The sequence below is a fragment of the Coregonus clupeaformis genome, chromosome 17, assembly GCF_020615455.1.
Source record: "Coregonus clupeaformis isolate EN_2021a chromosome 17, ASM2061545v1, whole genome shotgun sequence".
Lineage (NCBI taxonomy): Eukaryota > Metazoa > Chordata > Actinopteri > Salmoniformes > Salmonidae > Coregonus > Coregonus clupeaformis.
Window position 1 is genome coordinate 58,633,475 of NC_059208.1, and position 22,936 is coordinate 58,656,410.

The window sequence follows — 22,936 nt, forward strand, 5'->3', positions numbered from 1 at the left end:
GCTGTAGGGGATAGGGTGGCTCCATACCTCGTAGGGTAAGAGTTGAATACCCCTGCTGTAGGGGATAGGGTGGCTCCATACCTCGTAGGGTAAGAGTTGAATACCTCTCTGTAGGGGATAGGGTGGCTCCATACCTCGTAGGGTAAGAGTTGAATACCCCTGCTGTAGGGGATAGGGTGGCTCCATACCTCGTAGGGTAAGAGTTGAATACCTCTCTGTAGGGGATAGGGTGGCTTTATACCTCGTAGGGTAAGAGTTGAATACCTCTCTGTAGGGGATAGGGTGGCTCCATACCTCGTAGGGTAAGAGTTGAATACCTCTCTGTAGGGGATAGGGTGGCTTTATACCTCGTAGGGTAAGAGTTGAATACCCCTGCTGTAGGGGATAGGGTGGCTCCATACCCCTTGTCTACTGTATATCTCGTGAGCAGAGATATGGAGGACTAACTCATTCGACTCCCAGGGTAGGGCTTGGTTGTATAATGTGTATGTGGAAACTCTTTCAAATTAGTGGATTCATTAATTTCAGGCACACCCGTTGCTGACAGGCTTATAACATCGAGCACACAGCCATGCAATCTCCATAGACAAACACTGGTAGTAGAATGGCCTTACTGAAGAGCTCAGTGACTTTCAACGTGGCACCGTCATAGGATGCCACCTTTCCAACATGTCAGTTTGTCAAATTTCTGCCCTGCTAGAGCTGCCCCTGGTCAACTGTAAGTGCTGTTATTGTGAAGTGGAAACGTCTAGGAGCAGCAACGGCTCAGCCACGAAGTGGTAGGCCACACAAGCTCACAGAACGGGACCGCCGAGTGCTGAAGGACGTAGCGAGTAAAAATCCTCTGTCCTCGGTTGCAACACTCACTACCGAGTTCCAAACTGTCTCTGGAAGCAACGTCAGCACAATAACTGTTCGTCAGGAGCTTCATGAAATGGGTTTCCATGGCCGAGCAGCCGCACAAGCCTAAGGTCACCATGCGCAATGCCAAGCATCGGCTGGAGGGGTGTAAAGCTCGCCGCCATTGGACTCTGGAGCAGTGGAAAAGCGTTCTCTGGAGTGATGAATCACGCTTCACCATCTGGGAGTCCAATGGACGAATCTAGGTTTGGCGGATGCCATTAGAACGTTACCTACCCGAATGCATGGTGTCAACTGTAAAGTTTGGTGGAGGAGAAATATTGGTCTGGGGCTGTTTTTCATGGTTCAGGCTAGGCCCCTTAGTTCCAGTGAAGGGAAATCGTGACGCTACAGCATACAGTGACATTCTAGATGATTCTGTGCTTCCAACTTGGTGGCAACAGTTTGGGGAAGGCCCTTTCCTTCCTGTTTCAGCATGACAATGCCCCCATGCACAAAGTGAGGTCCAAACAGAAATGGTTTGTCGAGATCGGTGTGGAAGAACTTCACTGGCCTGCACAGAGCCCTGACCTCAACCCCATCGAACACCTTTGGGATGAATTGGAACGCCGACTGCGAGCCAGGCCTAATCGCCCAACATCAGTGCCCGACCTCACTAATGCTCTTGTGGCTGAATGGAAGCAAGTCCCCACAGCAATGTTCTAACATCTAGTGGAAAGCCTTCCCAGAAGAGTGGAGGCTGTTATAGCAGCAAAGGGGGGACCAACTCCATATTAATGCCCATGATTTTGGAATGAGATGTTCGACGAGCAAGTATGTCCACATACTTTTGGTCATGTAGTGTATATTAGGAGTGCCTTGTACTCAGTGTTATGTGTGGCAGTGCATGTTGGGTAAATCTCTGTTATACATCCGTATCTTATGAGTTATGTACTGCACTCTGTCTCACATAGGTTATCATATTTGATATATAGTGGTTTAAAGCACCTTGTTCAATATGAGTAATACAAACAGGGGGTTTTAGGTCTGGACTGGATCTGTTTTTTGGAAAGACAGAGGGAGAGATATAAGGAGACAGCAGAAGAGAGAGAAAGAGAGAGAGTGAAAGAAAGAAAGAAAGAGAGAGATATTAATGATATTAACTGACACATTCTCCCTCCCTCCAGCCTGGTGTGTGTGTGTGTGTGTGTGTGTGTGTGTGTGTGTGTGTGTGTGTGTGTGTGTGTGTGTGTAACAGTGTTGTTTCCGTCCCTCTCCTCGCCCCAACCTGGGCTTGAACCAGGGACCCTCTGCACACATCGACAACAGTCACCCTCGAAGCAACGTTACCCGTCGCTCCACAAAAGCTGCTGCCCTTGCAGAGCAGGTGAAACAACTACTACTTCAAGGTCTCAGAGCGAGTGACGCCAATGATTGAAACAGTGCTAGGGCGCACCGCTAACTAGCTAGCCATTTCACAGCGGTGCGCGTGACAGATGTGTGACCACTGGAGCTTGGATGCCGTGGGCACTGTGGGTACAGCCCAGATGCTACTACCTGGTGTTCACTGCTGCCTCCGTCCGATACACACTGGTGTGACCTGGGATGAGGGACACGCTCACAGCCTGTCAATCACGGACATGGCAAATGAATATGAGGTCAAATTGCTCACTCAGCCTACTGTGTATTTGACAGATGTATTCTCAAAGGTGAATATGCAACATTAGGCTATACTGGTTACTTGGTGTGTTGTATGAAACATCTCACATAAAATATATATAATTTTAAATTACACAACCATTCTGTGTTGTCTCTTCTGCAATTATTTTTGCGCGGACAAACTCTGCTGTATCACAACCATTGTACATCTGTTGTACAAGCTGAGCGTGTATGGGACCATAATACATCATGTTCATTCCACTGCCCTTTGTCATGAGGAGAGGTGACAGCAGATGGTCAATCCCCCACAATGCTGTACTTTCCCAGATGCAAACAGAAGAGGTGACACTGCAGGTGTCCCTCCTGCCAAGAGTAGGGAGGGAGGGAAGGAGGGATGGAGGGAAGGAGGGAGGGAAGGAGGGATGGAGGGGGATGGAGGGATGGAGGGAGGGAGGGAGGGATGGAGGGATGGAGGGGGAGGGAGGGAAGGAGGGATGGAGGGATGGAGGGGGGATGGAGGGATGGAGGGGGATGGAGGGATGGAGGGATGGAGGGGGGGAGGGAGGGATGGAGGGGGGATGGAGGGAGGGAGGGAAGGAGGGATGGAGGGGGATGGAGGGAGGGAGGGAAGGAGGGATGGAGGGAGGGGGGATGGAGGGTAGGAGGGATGGAGGGGGATGGAGGGAAGTAGGGATGGAGGGATGGAGGGGGGATGGAGGGATGGAGGGGGGATGGAGGGAGGGAGGGAAGGAGGGATGGAGGGGGGATGGAGGGAGGGAGGGGAAGGAAGGAGGGATGGAGGGATGGAGGGGGGATGGAGGGAGGGAGGGAAGGAGGGATGGAGGGGGGATGGAGGGATGGAGGGATGGAGGGAAGGAGGGATGGAGGGATGGAGGGGGGGGATGGAGGGATGGAGGGGGATGGAGGGAGGGAGGGAAGGAGGGATGGAGGGGGGATGGAGGGATGGAGGGAGGGAGGGATGGAGGGAAGGAGGGATGGAGGGATGGAGGGATGGAGGGGGATGGAGGGATGGAGGGAGGGAGGGAAGGAGGGATAGAGGGATGGAGGGGGATGGAGGGAAGTAGGGATGGAGGGGGTGGAAGGATGGAGGGATGGAGGGAGGGAAGGAGGGATGGAGGGAGGGAGGGAGGGAGGGAGGGATGGAGGGATGGAGGGGGGGATGGAGGGAGGGATGGAGGGATGGAGGGAGGGAAGGAGGGATGGAGGGATGGAGGGAGGGAAGGAGGGATGGAGGGATGGAGGGGGGGAGGGAGGGATGGAGGGGGATGGAGGGATGGAGGGGGAGGGAGGATGGAGGGAAGGGGGATGGAGGGAAGGAGGGATGGAGGGATGGAGGGAGGGAGGGAAGGAGGGATGGAGGGATGGAGGGGGGAGGGAGGGATGGAGGGATGGAGGGGGGATGGAGGGAGGGATGGAGGGGGGATGGAGGGAGGGAGGGAAGGAGGGATGGAGGGGGATGGAGGGAAGGAGGGATGGAGGGATGGAGGGGGATGGAGGGATGGAGGGAAGTAGGGATGGAGGGATGGAGGGGGGGGATGGAGGGAGGGAGGGAAGGAGGGATGGAGGGGGATGGAGGGAGGGAGGGAAGGAGGGATGGAGGGATGGAGGGGGATGGAGGGGAGGGATGGAGGGGGATGGAGGGATGGAGGGAGGGGGATGGAGGGATGGAGGGGGGATGGAGGGAGGGAGGGATGGAGGGGGATGGAGGGATGGAGGGAGGGAGGGAGGGAGGGAGGGATGGAGGGAAGGAGGGATGGAGGGATGGAGGGGGGGATGGAGGGATGGAGGGAGGGAGGGAAGGAGGGATGGAGGGATGGAGGGGGGGATGGAGGGATGGAGGGAAGTAGGGATGGAGGGGGGGGTGGAGGGATGGAGGGATGGAGGGAGGGAGGGAGGGGGGGTGGAGGGATGGAGGGATGGAGAGCACCGCTACCTTGCCTGGCCTGCAGTGAGAGGCTCCATAATTGATAGCAGAGGACAAGTTTCAGAAGGCAGGAGGGGCTGGCAGGGCCCTGGGCCAGGTGAGTTTACTGGCAGGCTGGCCGGAGACCCTCTGGGCCAGGTGAGTAGACTGGCAGGCTGGCCGGAGACCCTCTGGGCCAGGTGGGTAGACTGGCAGGCTGGCCGGAGACCCTCTGGGCCAGGTGAGTAGACTGGCAGGCTGGCCGGAGACCCTCTGGGCCAGGTGGGTAGACTGGCAGGCTGGCCGGAGACCCTCTGGGCCAGGTGAGTAGACTGGCAGGCTGGTCGGAGACCCTCTGGGCCAGGTGAGTAGACTGGCAGGCTGGCCGGAGACCCTCTGGGCCAGGTGAGTAGACTGGCAGGCTGGCCGGAGACCCTCTGGGCCAGGTGGGTAGACTGGCAGGCTGGCCGGAGACCCTCTGGAGGCTGGGCTGACCAGATGGAGACACAGGGCCACAGCTCTGACCACCTGTTCATTACTTTGCTTTATCTTGTTCTCAACTGGCTCACCTGGTTAAATAAAGGTGAAATAAATAAAATAAATATAAATAAAAATGACCCCTGGAGGAGGCCTTCAACTAGGGTTTTGTTGTTCAATTGTAGCTATTATGAGACGTGTCAAACCACCCGGTAGCTACGTCAGGATCCATCCATCTCCATCCATCCCCATCCATCTCCATCCATCTGCATCCATCCCCATCCATCTCTATCCCCATCCATCTCCATCTCCATCCATCTCTATCCATCTCCATCCATCCATCTCCATCCATCTCCATCTCCATCCATCTCCATCCATCCCCATCCATCTCCATCCATCCCCATCCATCTCCATCCATCCCCATCCATCTCCATCTCCATCCATCTCCATCCATCTCCATCCTTCCCCATCCATCTCCATCCATCCACATCCATCTCCATCCATCCACATCCATCCCCATCCATCCATCCCCATCCATCCACATCCATCTCCATCCATCCATCTCCATCCATCTCCATCCATCCCCATCCATCCACATCCATCCCCATCCATCTCATCCATCCCCATCCATCTCCATCCATCCTCATCCATCCCCATCCATCCACATCCATCCCCATCCATCCCCATCCATCTCCATCCATCTCCATCCATCCCCATCCATCTCCATCCATCCGCATCCATCTCCATCCTTCCCCATCCATCCACATCCATCCCCATCCATCCACATCCATCCCCATCCATCCCCATCCATCTCCATCCATCTCCATCCATCTCCATCCATCTCCATCTCCATCCCCATCCATCTCCATCCTTCCCCATCCATACCCATCCTTCCCCATATATCCCCATCCATCTCCATCCATCCTCATCCATCCCCATCCATCTCCATCCATCTCCATCCATCCCCATCCATCTCCATCCATCCACATCCATCCCCATCCATCCACATCCATCTCCATCCATCCCCATCCATCCACATCCATCTCCATCCATCCACATCCATCCCCATCCATCTCCATCCATCCCCATCCATCCCCATCCATCTCCATCCATCCCCATCCATCCACATCCATCCCCATCCATCCCCATCCATCTCCATCCATCCCCATCCATCCCCATCCATCTCCATCCATCCCCATCCATCCCCATCCATCTCCATCCATCTCCATCCATCCTCATCCATCCCCATCCATCCTCATCCATCCCCATCCATCTCCATCCATCTCCATCCATCCCCATCCATCTCCATCCATCCATCCCCAGACATCCATCCACATCCATCTCCACATCCATCCATCCCCATCCATCCACATCCATCTCCATCCATCCACATCCATCCCCATCCATCTCCATCCATCTCCATCCCCATCCATCTCCATCCATCCACATCCATCTCCATCCATCCCCATCCATCCCCATCCATCCACATCCATCCCCAGACATCCATCCCCATCCATCCACATCCATCCCCAGACATCCATCCACATCCATCTCCATCCATCTCCATCCATCCATCCCCATCCATCCCCATCCATCCCGATCCATCCCCATCCCCATCCATCTCCATCCATCCCCAGACATCCATCCACATCCATCTCCATCCATCTCCATCCATCCCCATCCATCCTCATCCATCTCTATCCATCCCCATCCCATCTCCATCCATCCGCATCCATCTCCATCCATCCCCATCCATCCTCATCCATCCCCATCCATCTCCATCCATCCGCATCCATCTCCATCCATCCCCATCCATCCCCATCCATCTCCATCCATCCCCATCCATCTCCATCCATCCATCCCCATCCATACCCATCAATCCATCTCCATCCATCCCCATCCATCCCCATCCATCCCCATCCATCCATCCCCATCCATCTCCATCCATCCCCATCCATCCCCATCCATCCATCCCCATCCATCTCCATCCATCCCCATCCATCTCCATCCATCCTCATCCATCTCTATCCATCCCCATCCATCTCCATCCATCCGCATCCATCTCCATCCATCCCCATCCATCTCCATCCATCCCCATCCATCCCCATCCATCCATCTCCATCCATCTCCATCCATCCCCATCCATACCCATCCATCCATCTCCATCCATCTCCATCCATCCCCATCCATCCCCATCCATCCATCTCCATCCATCTCCATCCATCCCCATCCATCTCCATCCATCCCCATCCATCTCCATCCATCCCCATCCATCTCCATCCATCCCCATCCATCCATCTCCATCCATCTCCATCCATCCCCATCCATACCCATCCATCCATCTCCATCCATCTCCATCCATCCCCATCCATCCCCATCCATCCATCTCCATCCATCCCCATCCATCCCCATCCATCCATCTCCATCCATCTCCATCCATCCCCATCCATCTCCATCCATCCCCATCCATCTCCATCCATCCCCATCCATCCATCTCCATCCTTCCCCATCCATCCCCATCCATCCCCATCCATCCTCATCCATCTCCATCTGCAGAATATTATTATTCATTCTATGATTAACAGTGTTAAACAGTGTTAACACTAATATGTGAAAACAATATTTTATGTGGACAAATGTTTCATTTTGTGGCTATAACAAGGTTGGTAGCAACAATGTGGAAATCATTGTGGAAATCTGTTGCAGCTCAAGTCAACTACAAAACCCACAGTGCAATGCTCTCTTTGGGCTGGCAAGCTACACACAATAATATCAAAGTCAATATCAGCATGTGAAGTAGCTAGCTAGCTGTAAAATCGCCTAAACAAACGGCACTATCAATTTAGGAGTCTATCTCATCGAGTTCAACTGGCAACTCTGATGCCCAGAGTGAGTGCAGAGTATTTTGCTATGGCAACAAAGGCCCTTTCTCACATTTCCCACTGACACACAGCGCGCATTGCGAGATGGAGAAACTGAGTTGAATTTGAGTACACTGATTAGATTGAACACATCTATGTGAAAAATGTACTTTGTCATGTCGATATAAACGGAGGGATGTGTTGTAGACAAGTATGCCCATACCATCTGTTGGCTAGTTTAGTGATCTGGAGCGCAGGTAATGGTTTTAAAAGAGTTATGAAATGTGATAGTGTGTTATCCCCTATCGCCAGTGATGACAACCATGTACTGTAGCTATGATGCGTTCCTACACAGACTGACCACTCAGAAGTTAAATCATGGGGAAAATGGTTATTTTACACACTGATAGAACATCAACTTTCACCAAATTGACAGGAGTTTCATGATTTGTATTTCTGGGGGTGGATTATTATTTTAAGATGCTCAGAGCTCTTTTGTGTTTTAAAGTAAGGCACCGTTTGTTTGTGTGTGTGTGCAAAGCACAGTGATATACAGACTCTCCCACTGGTCCACATTATGAGAGAGAGAGAGAGAGAGAGAGAGAGAGAGAGAGAGAGAGAGAGAGAGAGAGAGAGAGAGAGAGAGAGAGAGAGAGAGAGAGAGAGAGAGAGAGAGAGAGAGAGAGAGAGAGAGAGAGAGAGAGAGAGAGAGAGAGAGAGAGAGAGAGAGAGAGAGAGAGAGAGAGAGAGAGAGAGAGAGCTCTTTCCATGGCATAGACTGACCAGGTGAATCCAGGTGAAAGCTATGATCCCTTATTGATGTCACCTGTTAAATCCACTTCAATCTGTGTAGATGAAGGGGAGGAGACAGGTTAAAGAAGGATTTTTAAGCCTCTCGTCCTGCAATCTGGCTTTCTATTGACCTGCCAGGGATTGTGCCACACCTCAGTAGATAGGCCTACCGTAACCTACAGTAGATAGGCCTACCGTAACCTACAGTAGATAGGCCTACCGTAACCTACAGTAGATAGGCCTACCGTAACCTACAGTAGATAGGCCTACCGTAACCTACAGTAGATAGGCCTACCGTAACCTACAGTAGATAGGCCTACCGTAACCTACAGTACATAGGCCTACCGTAACCTACAGTAGATAGGCCTACCGTAACCTACAGTACATAGGCCTACCGTAACCTACAGTAGATAGGCCTACCGTAACCTACAGTAGATAGGCCTACCGTAACCTACAGTAGATAGGCCTACCGTAACCTACAGTAGATAGGCCTACCGTAACCTACAGTACATAGGCCTACCGTAACCTACAGTAGATAGGCCTACCGTAACCTACAGTAGATAGGCCTACCGTAACCTACAGTAGATAGGCCTACCGTAACCTACAGTACATAGGCCTACCGTAACCTACAGTACATAGGCCTACCGTAACCTACAGTACATAGGCCTACCGTAACCTACAGTACATAGGCCTACCGTAACCTACAGTACATAGGCCTACCGTAACCTACAGTACATAGGCCTACCGTAACCTACAGTACATAGGCCTACCGTAACCTACAGTAGATAGGCCTACCGTAACCTACAGTACATAGGCCTACCGTAACCTACAGTACATAGGCCTACCGTAACCTACAGTAGATAGGCCTACCGTAACCTACAGTAGATAGGCCTACCGTAACCTACAGTAGATAGGCCTACCGTAACCTACAGTAGATAGGCCTACCGTAACCTACAGTACATAGGCCTACCGTAACCTACAGTACATAGGCCTACCGTAACCTACAGTACATAGGCCTACCGTAACCTACAGTACATAGGCCTACCGTAACCTACAGTACAGCTGCTACAGCAAAGCTGCAGTGGTTTAGGCCAGAATTCAGTCCAAGACGTGCTATAGAACAGTGCACTATACGCTGACAATGTGCCTTTTAAAGGTAATTTCCGTGCCGTTTGCTTAGATCACATTTATGGTAAACACTGCAGATTTTGGATGAGGCATAAATTACCTTTAAGTAAAAGTCTGTTATAGTGCCCTGAATATAATCAGAGGGTTGTCATGGCCACTACACTAGATGATATATTTACTGTTGTAGTGGATGATGTAGTTACTGTTGTAGTGGATGATGTAGTTACTGTTGTAGTGGATGATGTAGTTACTGTTGTAGTGGATGATGTAGTTACTGGTGTAGTGGATGATGTAATTACTGTTGTAGTGGATGATGTAGTTACTGTTGTAGTGGATGATGTAGTTACTGTTGTAGTGGATGATGTAGTTACTGTTCTAGTGGATGATGTAGTTACTGTTGTAGTGGATGATGTAGTTACTGTTGTAGTGGATGATGTAGTTACTGTTGTAGTGGATGATGTAGTTACTATTGTAGTGGATGATGTAGTTACTGTTGTAGTGGATGATGTAGTTACTGTTGTAGTGGATGATGTAGTTACTGTTGTAGTGGATGATGTAGTTACTGTTGTAGTGGATGATGTAGTTACTGTTGTAGTGGATGATGTAGTTACTGTTGTAGTGGATGATGTAGTTACTGTTGTAGGGGATGATGTAGTTACTGTTGTAGTGGATGATGTAGTTACTGTTGTAGTGGTTGATGTAGTTATTGGTGTAGTGGATGATGTAGTTACTGTTGTAGTGGATGATGTAGTTACTGTTGTAGTGGATGATGTAGTTACTGTTGTAGTGGATGATGTAGTTACTGTTGTAGTGGATTATGTAGTTACTGTTGTAGTGGATGATGTAGTTACTGTTGTAGTGGATGATGTAGTTACTGTTGTAGTGGATGATGTAGTTATTGGTGTAGTTACTGTTGTAGTGGATGATGTAGTTACTGTTGTAGTGGATGATGTAGTTACTGTTGTAGTGGATGATGTAGTTACTGTTGTAGTGGATGATGTAGTTACTGTTGTAGGGGATGATGTAGTTACTGTTGTAGTGGATGATGTAGTTACTGTTGTAGTGGATGATGTAGTTACTGTTGTAGTGGATTATGTAGTTACTGTTGTAGTGGATGATGTAGTTATTGGTGTAGTGGATGATGTAGTTACTGTTGTAGTGGATGATGTAGTTACTGTTGTAGTGGATGATGTAGTTACTGTTGTAGTGGATGATGTAGTTACTGTTGTAGTGGATGATGTAGTTATTGGTGTAGTGGATGATGTAGTTACTGTTGTAGTGGATGATGTAGTTACTGTTGTAGTGGTTGATGTAGTTATTGGTGTAGTGGATGATGTAGTTACTGTTGTAGTGGATGATGTAGTTACTGTTGTAGTGGATGATGTAGTTACTGTTGTAGTGGATGATGTAGTTACTGTTGTAGTGGATTATGTAGTTACTGTTGTAGTGGATGATGTAGTTACTGTTGTAGTGGATGATGTAGTTACTGTTGTAGTGGATGATGTAGTTATTGGTGTAGTTACTGTTGTAGTGGATGATGTAGTTACTGTTGTAGTGGATGATGTAGTTACTGTTGTAGTGGATGATGTAGTTACTGTTGTAGTGGATGATGTAGTTACTGTTGTAGTGGATGATGTAGTTACTGTTGTAGGGGATGATGTAGTTACTGTTGTAGTGGATGATGTAGTTACTGTTGTAGTGGATGATGTAGTTACTGTTGTAGTGGATTATGTAGTTACTGTTGTAGTGGATGATGTAGTTATTGGTGTAGTGGATGATGTAGTTACTGTTGTAGTGGATGATGTAGTTACTGTTGTAGTGGATGATGTAGTTACTGTTGTAGTGGATGATGTAGTTACTGTTGTAGTGGATGATGTAGTTATTGGTGTAGTGGATGATGTAGTTACTGTTGTAGTGGATGATGTAGTTACTGTTGTAGTGGATGATGTAGTTATTGGTGTAGTGGATGATATACAGTGAGGGAAAAAATATTTGATCCCCTGCTGATTTTGTACGTTTGAAAACTGACAAAGAAATGATTAGTCTATAATTTTAATGTTAGGTTTATTTAAACAGTGAGAGACAGAATAACAACAAAGAAATCCAGAAAAACGCATGTCAACATTTTTATAAATTGATTTGCATTTTGCAACAAAAAGTCGAAATCAACTGGAATAGAAACAAACAGTCCAAATCAACTGGAATAGAAACAAACAGTCCAAATCAACTGTAATAGAAACAAACAGTCCAAACTTCTCCTAATCCATTCTATATTATACCATCACACTTCTCTTAATCTGTAATCTGAGTACTAGCTGCCACCGCTGGATGTTTCAATAGTTGTTTGGTCTAGTCTTGTGTGTGCACCTGTTTCGTATTGAGTTTTGATTATGTCACCTATAAGTTTCCCTTTTGGTTTGTTTGCAGTTGTGTGTAATTGTCCGCTTGTCCGTTCGGTGTCTTGTGTATGTTTAGTGTTTACGCGTGTGTGCGTAATCGTTCGCCTCCTTTGTTTTTGAGGCCTTTGTTTCCCTCTGCTTTATTTAGTAAAGACATTTTGGATTAAACCTCCTTGTCCTGCGCTTGACTCCACCACGGCGGACAGGGCATTTGGTAAACTGAAGGACCTGTTCACTTCGGCTCCGGTGCTGGCGCACCCGGGCCCCGCTTTACCATTCCAGGTACAGGTGGACGCGTCAGAGGCCGGTATTGGGGCAGTGCTATCGCAACGGTCAGGCACGCCACCTAAACTCCGCCCCTGTGCTTTCTACTCTAAGAAGCTCAGTCCGGCAGAGCGAAATTATGACGTATGGGACAGGGAGCTGCTAGCCGTAGTTCAAGCCCTAAAGGTGTGGAGGCATTGGCTTGAGGGGGCTCAACACCCTTTTCTCATTCTGACTGACCACCGTAACCTGGAGTACATCCGGGCAGCCAGGAGATTGAACCCTCGTCAGGCTAGGTGGAACATGTTTCTGACCCGGTTCGTGTTTAAGATAACGTACATCCCAGGGTCCCAGAACGGTAAGGCAGACGCCCTGTCCCGGCAGTATGACACAGAGGAGAGGTCCATTGAGCCCACTCCCATACTGCCAGAATCTTGTCTGGTGGCACCGGTGGTGTGGGAGGTTGATGCGGAAATCGAGCGGGCGTTACGTACCAACCCTACTCCCCCAGAGTGTCCAGTGGGTCGGACGCATGTGCCGCTCGAGGTCCGTGATCGTCTTATTTATTGGGCTCATACGTCACCCTCCTCTGGACATCCAGGTATTGGCCGGACAGTGCACTGCCTTAGCGCTAAGTACTGGTGGCCAACTTTAGCTAAGGATGTGAGGGTTTATGTCTCCTCTTGCTCGGTGTGCGCCCAGTGTAAGGCGCCTAGACACCTGCCCAGGGGGAAGTTACAACCCCTGCCCGTTCCACAACGGCCGTGGTCTCACCTCTCGGTGGACTTTATCACGGACCTTCCCCCCTCTCAGGGGAATACCACTATTCTGGTCGTTGTGGATCGGTTCTCTAAGGCCTGTCGTCTCATTCCAATGCCGGGCCTCCCTACTGCCCTACAGACCGCTGAGGCATTGTTTACCCACGTCTTCTGGCACTACGGGGTGCCCGAGGATATAGTGTCTGACCGGGGTCCCCAGTTCACCTCTAGAGTCTGGAGGGCGTTCATGGAACGCTTGGGGGTCTCGGTGAGCCTTACCTTGGGTTACCATCCAGAGAGTAATGGGCAGGTGGAAAGAGTGAACCAGGATGTGGGTAGGTTTCTGAGGTCCTATTGCCAGGACCGGCAGGGGGAGTGGTCCGGGGGTATATCCCCTGGGCAGAAATAGCCCAGAACTCGCTTCGCCACTCCTCTACTAACCTAACCCCTTTCCAGTGTGTGTTGGGGTATCAGCCGGTTCTGGCACCATGGCATCAGAGCCAGATCGTGGCTCCTGCGGTGGATGAGTGGTTTCGGCGCTCGGAGGAGACGTGGGGCCATTTAAAGTCCTGAGGAGATTGAACGAGGTTTGTTATAAGTTACAACTGCCTATTGATTACCACATTAACCCCTCGTTCCATGTGTCTCTCCTCAGGCCGGTGGTAGCTGGTCCACTCCAGGACAGTGAGATAAGAGAGACTCCTCCGCCCCCACTGGACATCGAGGGGGCTCCGGCGTACTCAGTCCGGTCCATCGTGGATTCGAGACGTCGGATGGGGGGTCTACAATATCTCGTGGAGTGGGAGGGGTACGGCCCGGAGGAACGGTGCTGGGTGCCTAGGAGGGACATTCTAGATCCATCCCTCCTGACTGAGTTCCACCGGAGTCATCCTACGCGCCCTGCTCCACGTCCTCCAGGTCGTCCCCGAGGCCGGGGTCGGCGCATGGCTGGAGCCGCGCGTCAAGGGGGGGGGGGTACTGTCACGGATTCTGCCGAGGCTGCTCCTCCTCCTTGCTCGGTCAGGCTTCGGCGTTCGTCGTCCCCGGAGTACTAGCTGCCACCGCTGGATGTTTCGATAGTTGTTTGGTCTAGTCTTGTGTGTGCACCTGTTTCGTATTGAGTTTTGATTATGTCACCTATAAGTTTCCCTTTTGGTTTGTTTGCAGTTGTGTGTAATTGTCCGCTTGTCCGTTCGGTGTCTCGTGTATGTTTAGTGTTTACGCGTGTGTGCGTAATCGTTCGCCTCCTTTGTTTTTGAGGCCTTTGTTTCCCTGTGCTTTATTTAGTAAAGACATTTTGGATTAAACCTCCTTGTCCTGCGCTTGACTCCACCACTGCATCCACATCCGAACTCTGACATAATCCATTCTATACTATACCATCACACTTCTCTTAATCCATTCTATACTATACCATCACACTTCTCCTAATCCATTCTATACTATACCATCACACTTCTCTTAATCCATTCTATACTATACCATCACACTTCTCCTAATCCATTCTATACTATACCATCACACTTCTCCTAATCCATTCTATACTATACCATCACACTTCTCCTAATCCATTCTATACTATACCATCACACTTCTCCTAATCCATTCTATACTATACCATCACACTTCTCCTTATCCATTCTATACTATACATCACACTTCTCCTAATCCATTCTATACTATACATCACACTTCTCTTAATCCATTCTATACTATACCATCACACTTCTCCTAATCCATTCTATACTATACCATCACACTTCTCCTAATCCATTCTATACTATACCATCACACTTCTCTTAATCCATTCTATACTATACCATCACACTTCTCCTAATCCATTCTATACTATACCATCACACTTCTCCTTATCCATTCTATACTATACCATCACACTTCTCTTAATCCATTCTATACTATACCATCACACTTCTCCTAATCCATTCTATACTATACATCACACTTCTCCTGATCCATTCTATACTATACCATCACACTTCTCCTAATCCATTCTATACTATACCATCACACTTCTCCTAATCCATTCTATACTATACATCACACTTCTCCTAATCCATTCTATACTATACCATCACACTTCTCCTTATCCATTCTATACTATACCATCACACTTCTCCTTATCCATTCTATACTATACCATCACACTTCTCCTAATCCATTCTATACTATACCATCACACTTCTCCTTATCCATTCTATACTATACCATCACACTTCTCCTAATCCATTCTATACTATACATCACACTTCTCCTGATCCATTCTATACTATACATCACACTTCTCCTGATCCATTCTATACTATACTATACCATGGCCCAACCTCTTTCCGTCTTGGGTGCATAGTCAATATTGGACCTGACTTCAACTTCCCCCATAATGCTGTGCTGCAGGATGACACACTCTACAGTGCAGTCATGCACAACAATAAATGTTGGTAGGGCCCTTTAAAATCCGTATTTATTTTTTGCCTAATATCCTGTTTTCTCAGTTTTGTTTTTTCAGGTATCAGATTTTCCCCAGTTTGTTTTCTGGTTTTCCCCCAAGATGATTTTGAGTATTCCAACTGAGACTACCTCACTCTTCTGTTCCCATGCTGGAGACCAGGGCGTGATTACAACCTGTTACAATGGTGCCAACATTTTGTGGCTGATCTTTCAGCGGGAGAGAGGGTGAATGTGCACAATGACAGGTTTTGAATGAAAAACTGGCTGCGTTACAAGTGTGACCAGTTTGGAGTTTTGTACTAAGAGTTGTGAAAATGTTCCACATACTTGTGAAAATAGATTTTTAAAAACCTATAACAGAGCCATGCTGTCATTAGCTGGAGCATTCCTCTCCTCTCCTCTCCTCTCCTCTCCTCTCCTCTCCTCTCCTCTCCTCTCCTCTCCTCTCCTCTCCTCTCCTCTCCTCTCCTCTCCTGTCCTCTCCTCTCCTCTCCTCTCCTCTCATCTCTTGTCCTCTCCTGTCCTCTTTGATAGATTAATTTGTATTTTAAGAATAATGACTAAAGTATTTCACCCCAAATACAGTATAAATGTGTGAACGGTGTTAGAGTTATAATGTAGTGTCAACCCACTAACAGAGGGGGGCGGGACTAAACATTCCAGGGTGAAGGGGACTGAGAAAACGGGTTTAAAAAAGCCTCCTAAAGGTGGGCGGAGCAAAGTGCCATTGTGTGTCAAGGGGTATAAAGCTGTATGTATGTTTTTTGGCGGCAGAGCTCTCCATGATTAAAAATACAGATCATTCTTGCTGGTTGTGGACCTTGAATCATTGATGATTAAAACCAGAGCCTTACAACCTCTGGTAATGATTCAAGCTTAGGTTGAATTAGAGATCAAAAATACGTCTTTGTCGTTCTAAGGACACCGAAACCGTGCACGGGCGGATGATAGCATCCGTACAGAATAGACCTGGCCTTCGACGTTAAGGTTATAAACAGGCCGGTGATTAATCTTATGAACGATAGAGACGTTGACGAGAAAAAAGGATTTAATCCCGACTGCAAGGAGGAGGTCAGTAATTTTTATTCATGGGTTTTGGTGTAATTATTTGAACTTGTATAAGAATAGTAATTCTTGTGAAGGGCAGGGAATAGTTACCAAAATCTCAAAGGAAATAATTATTATAAAGGAAGGAAGGGGGGTCCGGAATTGACCCTAGGTGAATAGCTATTACAAAAATAAACTAGTTAATATTGAGATTGTACGAGATACAGTCTTTACAATATAAACAGGAAGGGGGATAGTTATCGTTGTGTGAGATAGATACATTAAACAAGTCAAGAGTCATAAACAACTGGGGATTTGCTCTAACTCTGTCTATTCCATGAAACTGGAGCAGTTACGACCTCTAGGTTACGGATAGTGTTAGCAAATGATCGTATAAGGTTGTATAAATGTGAGACCTAATGATCCATCGAAATATGTGATAATTGTTTCAAGGAAGGGACTAAAATAAGTCGCGTGAGAAAAAATGGTTGTCCCGTCCGTCTAAAACTGGGGTCTTAAAAAACTCTGGGTTACAGGTTGAATAATTTAAATGGTTGATTACAAAAGCAGATCATAACATTTTTCAAAAGTCGCACTATTAATAAGTCCCAAAGGAAATAATTCTTGATTGAATTATTACTAAACGGGGGGATTTCTTATTTTGCTACCATGGGGAATAAATATTCTAAAGAGGTCCGAGAATTAACGGGGGATGAAAGATATATGTTAGGGAGGGATCGAAGAAATATGTTTTATGGATCCATTTGGGAGAAGAGGTATGGATTTATTGGACATCTCGATGTGGAGAAGTTAGAGGTTATGATTAGGCAGATGCATGTAAACTGTGGAACGGATTTGAAAAAAACAGCGAAGGGAGGGGCTAGAGACAGCGAGAGTATGGCTTTTGGAAGCTCGAAGAAGAGAGGAAGGACAGAAAATAAAATAAAAAAGTTATGCAGAGAGAAAATGAAGTAAAAATTGAGGTTTCAGTGCCTCCCCCAGAGCAGAGGGCAGAAAGGTTATATCCAGTTTTAGTAGAGCAGGCTTGGAAAGAAAGCCCAGATGATGATACCGTTGTCATGTGTAGGAGAAAATTAGGAGTGGTCCCCGCCCCTCCCCCACCATATGACGGCCAAGCCGGAATGTTGAAAGAGGGGGAGGCTAATAAAGGTAAGAAAGAGCGGGAAGTTTTACAGAAAGAACTTACAGGAGCAATTAGGGTTGGGTGCCTTGCTCAAGGGCACATCAATAGGCAGGCTAAGAGAATAACTGGATAGAGAGAAAGAGTTGAAAAAAGCTACAGAATTTAATAACAGAGAGTTGAAGAGATTAGAGAGCTGTAATAAATTAGGGAGGCAGAATAGGGGAGGAGATAAGAGGAAGTGCTTTAACTGTAACAAAGAGGGACATTTGGCCAGGGAGTGTAAGGCCCCGTGTAAATACTGTAACAGAACAGATCATAACCATCGCGACTGCAGGGATAAAGGAAAGGGCAGTGTCCGGGATATGACAGTCTATTTTTTGGTTCCACGGGTAAAATGTTTGAAGAAATGATTTGTGTCGATTAAGAATTGGCTAAAAACACCACGAAGCGATTATTTGAGAGGTACCTATACATTTCTAACGATATATACATATAAACTTTCTCACCCAAATGTAGACGTACGTCATGGGTGAGAAAGTAGAGAATATTTACATCTGGTCCAGAGCGACTTATGGGAGCGATGGGGGTTGAGTGCCTTGCTCAGGGGCACATCGACAGATCTTTCGCCTGGTCGGCTCGGGGATTGGAACCGGCGACCTCTCGGTTGCTGGCGCGGCGCTCTTAGTCACTAAGCTGCCTGCCGCCCCATATGAGTTTAAGGTTGTGCCGTTGGTTGATTATGTGATAAGGTTTAATGGGTAATCGGACCATAACTAATGTGGTTATAGAAGTAATGTATAAATAGTGGAGAGCCAATAGAGGGCTCCATTGAACTATTATGTTTTGTTGGGCATTTCAATGGCATAAGGTGAAATCTGTGGGTATGAGTGAATTCAACGGCTGGTATGGGTGGTAACCGGATACTACTGAGTATTTGGTTAGGTGTGTTGCTGAATGAGGTGAGAGCTAGTGCGGTTTTCATTTGGTGACGTCACTTGCTCTATGAACTGGAAGTAGTTGCTTTAAGAGAATCGCAGATTGTGTGGAGTGACTAGCAATGTATGTGGAGGGTCCCTGATTCGAACCCAGGTAGGGACAGTGGGTAAAGCTTTCGCATTGGGGCTATGGACCTAGATTACTACGTGGATTGAGAAATGTGAGAAGTTGAATTAGATAGCTTTAGAAGTATCATAGAAAAGTCTATGTAAATATGTTACAGGTCCCGGCGCCTCCCCCGTTGTGTAGGAAGGAGCAGGGGGGGAAGAAGGGGTGAGAGACAGTACATAGTTTAAATGATAGGAACATAATTAAATGTATGCTTATCAACGATAGCAAGTATTTGTTTTATTAATTAGGGCCTAATCAGAGAGAACAGTTAAAGAAATTGAATAGCGAACTGAAATAGCGATAGAGCTGTGAAAATGATTTAAGTTGAGGACAAAGGAAAATAATTTATGATTCTAGTTCCCGGGTAAAAGGGTTGTACTTGCTTGACTCTATCGAGCAGAAGTTTTAATAGTTGAATGAAAAGCATTTATTTGACAAGGTCTAATGGTTATTACTGTATTGTATAGGTTGGGTAACACCAGTGGTGGATGAAAATAAGTGGTGAATTCAAAAAAAAAAAATATGGTTTTGTTACGTGAACAATGGGATATCGTTTTTACTATTAGGATAATGGATTGAATAAACATTGGTTATAAGTATGAAGTTATTAAACAATAGGTTTATATTTTAAGAACATCAATGCAACAGGTTGCAATGATTAAAGTAATAGTAAATTGGGAATATAAAGGTAAAAATAACTGAATTGTGTAATAGCCTCAGAGAGACATGCAGTCTAACAGACAGGACAGAGCCAAGAAAGAGCAGAAAGGAGCAGAGTACCTAATGGTCACTCTTGGGGAAATAGCGGGTATAAGGCAGGGAAAAGTGAAGGCTACAGCGGGGGAGGTAGATTGCTTCAACTCTAACAAAGGAGGGCATTTTGCAAGAGAGTGTGAGGCCCCATGCAGATACTGTGGTAAGACAGGCCATAACTCTTTTCAATGCAGACCCAGGGGAGGAGGAAAGAAAGAAAAGAGAGAGAAGCCTAACAGACGTCTATTTCCCAGCTTTGAGCGTGAGGAAGAGGAAGATAAGGCGTGACTAGTCCTTGAGGGAGAAAGAGCAGAACCATTTAATCCAAATTGTGAGGTGTTTGAATTGGCTACTATTGACTTAGCACTTCAACAGGAACAATAGAAGGGGAGAAAGATTTTCCTAGGGGGTTGATCAAATAATTGATAATGGATCATTTGACATGAGATCACATGTAGCAGATTTAGGGTAATCAATTAAATAATAATTGTATACTCGAGGAATTTTGAGTGGTTTTATGTATTATTTATGAGGAATTAGATTGATACAAACAATTATTGATGGGTTAGGACTGGGGATATCTGTATCATGTTTTGTGTGTACTACCATCTTTAGATTACTGATGGTAATTGAAGGTTAACAAAATGTATAACCAGGAGAAAGAGATTAGCTTATCTCATTGGAATGTTGCCCAGGGCTAGGGGGAGCAGTAGTGAAGTTAGGCAGTATTTAGGTCGTAAAAGGGAGCTACCAAATTAAGTGGGGCCTGGCTATCTTTGATTGAAGTTTTTCAATTGGGTTTTTCAAATAAAAAACAACACACCTAGTATGATGTTTATAAAGGGTTGTTATGTTGAATTTAGGGGATTTTCAACAGTTCATAGGTGGTGTTTACTATGCTGTGGGATGGAACGGTTTGTTGGGTGATATTTGAAACATTAAAATAACAGAAGAGGGAGAGAGCTTTCCCTGAATGAAAGATACCTGTTGCTAGTCAATTGTACTCATCTTGGATTACTTTTACGGGATAGAAGTAAGTTGAGATATTATCAAATGTTGTCATTTACATTTCAGTTTTATTATGCTTTAATAAACAACAAGTTGGTATTTGAAACTAAATTAATGCAATGAGCTGCAGTAATCAGAGGAAGGCACAATCTAATGCGAAACAGATTTTGCCTATATCATTGATTTAGTAATAAGATCAGGAAGATAGTAGTAATAGGAAGCTGGATAGGATAATTTAAGATAGGGACTAGCTGTCCAGAAATAGATGAAGAATGATAAGCTTTTTGGGAATGATAGACTGCTGTAAAGCTTGGGTACTCCCTGCATACTGGTAAATTAAGTGATATTATCTATGGGAATGGCAGCCCATGGTAAAATCATTTGGAACTCTGAGGAGGAAGAACAATTTATGAATAGGAAAAAGTTGCTCACTTCCCAAACAGTCTTAGCTTTTCCTACATATAACAGGGATTTTACCCAAATGGTAGAGAGTAAAGAGGGATATATGACATTGGTCGTGATTTAAAGATGGTGATGAGGGATTTTTTTTTTGGTGGGCTATTAGATATAACTGGGTTAATCACGAACATAGAGTTTTTTTAATTCTTTGTTGCTAGGCAGAAGACTTAGGTGACCTAGGGTCGAAGTGCTTGCTCTTACTTCAATCCATGGCTGTCTTCTGTCTCTCTTCAAACATTGTGAAGGGAGCGGCACCAGGGTTGAGCAGAGTTCAGGCTAAAACCTGTCTCTCCTTTGCTATCTTCTTGATTGATTACAGCATGAAGGGGGGTTTGTGTTAGGTTTGAAATATTGAAGTATGGACCTGTCATGTCCAACCATCAGTCTTCAGGTCAAGCCCGGGAGAGCTGGGGTAGAACAGAGTTTGAACTAAACGTGAGTGTTTTTACAAGATAAGAGATTGATTGATTGGATTGCTATTGATTCTGAACTGGGTGAAAGTCAAATTTAGCCGCCATAAAAGACAAAGGAAGTGGGAGGAGCAATAAAGAAGCAAGGGACAGTCTCAAAAATAAATAAGGGATGGCAATTGGATGATAAATTACCAATATTACCTAAGTGATTGTTTAGGTAGGTGGTAATATTGACACATGAGCAGAACTATGTGTCAAGAGGGGGGAAGAGGCTAATGGTAGGATTAAATAATATACGAAGGAGAGGACAAAATACTTAAAAAAAAAAAAACATTTTTTTAGATACAGTCTAGAAAGAGAATACTGATGTAAGCGGTATGTCAGAGGTTTTGTGCCCCACAGGTGAACTAAAGGAGAAGGTGACCCACTCTATCTAACCAGGTGACTGGTGAGCATCCAGTCCCTAAAGAAGAAAGACTGGAAGCAGGCCTGTTGGGAAAGGCCCTATCAGGTTATACTGGTCACTGCCTTTGCCATTAGAATAGCAGAAAGAGCAACCTGGGTCCACGTTACCCACTGCAAAAAGGTAAGAACACATACATGCACCACTGAACACACGCAGAGTTAGAGAGAAGAACTGCACCAATAGGGTCTGGGGATCACCTCTGTTAACGAAGATCTCCTACCCCGACCTATCATCACTGTAGTGTGTTCTCAGGGTGTGAGTATGGGGTGATACCAAGCAGAAAGACTGGGGACAGGAGAGGGTTGGCGGTTTTTGGAAAGGGGGGTAACTTGAGCTGCATCATAGTCTCGGTAATGGTCTTGATATGTCAAGATCCACCACCAATTACGCTATGCCCTTACCATTGTTAAGAAGTAAAAGAGAAGAGAAGCGACCCGACATACTGACCGTCAAGGATGAGTGGCCTACAAAATGGGAGTCATAGAAGGGCAGACTGTCAGATTCAGAATAAGGGTTAGGTACATGTCAATAAGCAAGCAACGTGGGATTATAGAATCCCATTGTATTTATGTTCAGCTCCCTCGGCAGATTGTTCCTGGGCTCAGATGTTTAGACATACTGGGGGATGGAGATATGAGATGGGGGGGTCTGGACGTCCAGATGGAGGATAAGAAGGTATAACGACATCCCCACGGAGATGGTAGTAACGATAGTAAAGGTCACTAAAGAGGACATGGAAATAACTTACTGGGCTTGCGCGGACGAATACGGACGCGATACCTGTCTGCGATTACATTTGGTGGAGTCGAAAGAGATGGAGGGCCCAGGTCCTGTCATTAATCCATTAATAGCGATTGACCGAGTAAATCAGTCAAAGGATGACGGAGTCAATTCAACTAACCCGTCCACGATAAAATATTTTCTCCTCCAAGAATGGAACCAAGGGGAAGTAGAGGGAGTCCCTGATGAAA